The sequence below is a fragment of the Vicia villosa genome, linkage group LG2 (assembly GCF_029867415.1).
Source record: "Vicia villosa cultivar HV-30 ecotype Madison, WI linkage group LG2, Vvil1.0, whole genome shotgun sequence".
Lineage (NCBI taxonomy): Eukaryota > Viridiplantae > Streptophyta > Magnoliopsida > Fabales > Fabaceae > Vicia > Vicia villosa.
Window position 1 is genome coordinate 210,046,748 of NC_081181.1, and position 4,168 is coordinate 210,050,915.

General features: G+C 33.4%; 1 pseudogene; it reads left to right on the forward strand.

Annotated features, from left to right (window-relative positions):
- Positions 1-812: 812 nt before the first annotated feature.
- LOC131653763 (small ribosomal subunit protein uS2-like) lies at positions 813-3,892 on the forward strand (annotated as a pseudogene).
- The last annotated feature ends 276 nt before the right edge of the window (positions 3,893-4,168 follow it).

Here is a 4,168-nt window from a genome sequence, read left to right on the forward strand (position 1 = left end):
TTTTGATGGGTTTCATTTGGTGTTCTGTACAAAAGCCCAAAATTGAGGCTGACTCTAGCTAGGGAAACATTATTTTCTGCCTTGTACAAACACTACAAGAAAATTAGAGTTTTACGACACAAAAATTGCGACAGTTACTTGATAACCGTCGTAATTCGCATATAGAGACAGTTGTTACGACGGTTAACATCAACTGCCCTTACTTTTTTAAAATATTAATAAAAAATTGCGACAGTTAATAATAAACCGCCCTAAATTGAAGTCTACGACGGTCAAGTAACCGTCCTAAAACATTTATCACGACGGTTATCAATAAACCGTCATAAGTTGAAGTCTACGACGGTCAAGTAACCGCCCTAAAACATTTATCACGACAGTACATCAACCGTCGTCCCTATACATTTTATCACATACGTCATATACTAAGAAGCTGAAACAACTTATTATATCCACGACAGTGAATCAACCGTCGCGCCTCTAAAATTCATCAAAGATCAAGACGGTGAACCAACCGTCGCCATCACAATTGTATTTTTCCTCCATTTTTTTATTATCTTAAGTTTTTGTTTAATGTAATTTTTTCAAATCTTTTTAATAAATTGAAATAAAATAAAATCTTTATAATCTTGAAAAATATCGTGTAACATTTTTTAAAAGCTCTAAATATTTCTTCCTAAATATTTCTCATCTTTCTTCCTAAATAATTCTTTTTAGATTCACTAACTATTTTGTTTCCAATTATTTTTAATATTATGAATAAAAATAAAAAATATAAGAAAAACATAACCATTACGTTCTTCCTTTCTCAGTCTCCCTAAACGTCTTTTCTTTTCTTTCTCTCTTCCCAAAACCTTCGTCCCTTCTCTCTCTCACTAAAAACCCTAGTTTATATTCACCATTGAAACATTTCATCACATCTAAGCTCAATCTGCAGCTTACAAACCCACACAAAAGAATCGCGCTCTATTTCCCTCTCATTCCATACGTTATCTCTCAACGCTCTCCGTTTCTTTCTCACCTCTCTGTGATCCTCACGGCCATGGCTTAAGAACTTCAATCAAAACGCAAAAGCACAACCATACAAACCCTCAGACCCTTTCGGTCCCCGATCCCCAATCCATTATTGAGAGTGCTTGATGTTATTTCCCGAAAACTAGATTTTGACGAACTCTTTCAATTTTCTCGTGTCTGCATAAATTGGGGAGTTTTTCATAAATCAATAGATAAATCAAAATTCTTGACATCGTAAGAACCACTACTTATTGAGTTTTTGAATTATCTTCTCTGTCTACAGGTTCTGTGTGACAGACACTTTGGTGGGATTAACTACCTTGTTGGTGGTGTTGGCGGCATTACAAAGTCATTGGCGAAAGGTCTAGATGATCAGGGCAGTCAGATACTTTACAAAGAAGATGTCACGAGTATTATCACCGAGCAGGGCAAAGCCGTAAGTGAGATCTAATGTTAGCAATGAGGATCATATGTTTAGAAAGTTGTGTATTTTTGTTTCTCAAGATTTGTAATTGTATCGTACTTTTGCAGGTAGGAGTGAGAGTTTCAGATGGCAGAGAGTTCCTTGCCAAAACCATAATATCAAATGCTTCAGGATGGGACACATTTGGTTGGTTTCAAATTATAGTGTTTATAAGTCAATGTTATATATTGTGTAATTAATTTGTACAATTCTATACATGTTTTGTTTGTGTGTAGTCAATCAAGGAAGTTGCCCTTGGAAATATTCCCACAATTGTTTGCTGTGACACTGATTCTCCTATGAGATATGTTGACATTGGAGTTCCCTCTAATAACAAGGGGGAAGCACATCATTGGTTGTCTCTTTTGGCTTTTGGATAGAATGGTTTTGCATATGCATGGTACTATTCACCTCGGTCTTAAGTGGGATGTGATGGTAAGCTATTTTTTATTTTATGTTTTGCAATTGTTAAGAGTGTGTGTAATCTTCTGTTATGTTCCGTAATATGAAGTATATATACATGACACTATGCCCCACCTTTAAGAACTTGAGGTTGAACTGGCAAGTTTTGGTTAAACACACCGCCTTGTGTTTTCTTTAATGCAGGTGGATCTGTTCTTCTAAGGAGAACCCGAAGAGGCCAAAGAGAAATAGGAGGATGAAGTTCCTGTTTCAGATTACACCATTGCTGACTTCAATGCAGCTGTTCCATCAGATGGTCAGTGGCCTGCAACCATTGATCAACCATGGATTGATGCAGCTCCACAACCTATTCCAGTAGTTCCCGCTGTCAACTGGACAGCCCCAGAAGTTGGTACATAATTATTTTCTCATTTAAATTATCCTAAATGATGTCGAAGTTATAGGTACCACCCTTCATCTTTGATTGAGGGTTTTTCTTATCTCCAATTTTTTTACTGCTGTCATTGCATCATAAATGTATTCACTTTTTGTTGATAGAGTATATATTATTTCAGTTGCAGGGGAATGGGGTGAAGCCGTTCCACCTCCACAACAAATTCCAACTCCCAGAATTGAATTTGTTGCAGGTACATGCTGGGAATAAACTTAGTTTATACGATATTGTTAAGGAGCTCCAAGTTGTGGATACTTTTTAACATTCACATATTTTAGAGAACTTGTTGCCACCAAGACATGATGACTATCATACGTTATTGAGGTTACATAAATTTTTTGCTTCATTGTTGATTTAACTATGTGGATGAAATATATATGTTTTATCATCAATATAAATATAGAATGCCTCTTTTCTCTAGTATCTTACTTATAAAGATTGTAGTGATCATTACAAAAGTATGGTTAATGATTTTGTTATACCTTTGATTAGAGTGAGTCACACACACACACACTATGCATTGATGTTGTTAATCGTGTTATTTCTCAACCAACTAGTGTTATCATTAAAACATTCTTACTATCTGTATGACTTTTCACTTTTCAGTGAGCTGCCAGAGTTTTTATGAGGTCTGAATAAACGACCATGCCAATTTGATATATAAGTGTACATATCCTTACTCTCTAGAACTACTAGTTAAAATATAAACGTATGTATTAATTATTGAATTATTGATTATATAGACTTAGATAAACGCATGTATTAATTTGATATCTAAGTGTACATATGCTTACTCTCTAGAGTTTTAGATAAAATGAGAATTGTTTGGTATTTGAAATTGGACTTTTAATATGTTACCCTATTTATTTGGCTTAATTTACAAATGTCAAAGAATTCTATTAGATGTTAAATTTTTAATCCATGCAGTTAGTTTCTTTTAGGAATTTGACACGTATAGAAATTTAAGAGACCATCTTATATAAACTTAAGCTTCATTGTTTTGGTTATGTATAGAAACTATGCAGTTAGTCTCTATTAGATGTTAAATTTTTAATCCATGCAGTTAGTTCTTTTAGGTTATATAGTTTTATATTTTGCTTAAGGTTATATAGTTTTATATTTTACTTAAGTTTATTCCATCGTATTTGAATATCTATTATATCATTGATAATTAAATTTTTGTACCAGTTGTAATAGTCATGCAGTGTTTTGCTAATATAAACACTAATAAAAATATGTGTTTTATTTGTAATGAAAGAATTATTGTGTAATGCAGATAAATGCATAATAGGGTATGAAGTGCATAATGAGTGGTTTTTATTCAACAATGACTTTGTATCTCAAGCATCGTTGGCAGTGGCAATTTAGAAGTTATCTGATTTATCAACAAACTCTTAGGGTGTTATTCTTTTTTTTCCTTATTTAGTTCAATGTCAAAAATTAAAGTTTGTACTCAAGAAAGACAAAATAAAGGTTATTGATATTATGGTAAAAGATGTGAATTTTTGTTGTAAAATGAAGGTTATTGATATTATGGTAAAAGATGTGAATTTTTGTTGTTATTCTGAATTTTTTTTATAAAATTAATCATTTTAGCGGGGGTTACAACCCCCCTTAGATTGTATTAAACCGTTACAATTAGCATTAAAATGAAACAACAAATAAGATTCACGACGGTTTGAACCGTCGCAATCAATAATGAATACAAAAATCAATTCGAAATTCACGACGGTTGGTAACCGTCGCAATATTCAATTTACGTCAGTTCCCTAACTGTCGTGAGTGAGCACGACGGTTGGTGCGACTGTTTTGACAACCGTCGCGAAACAGCCTAGCGA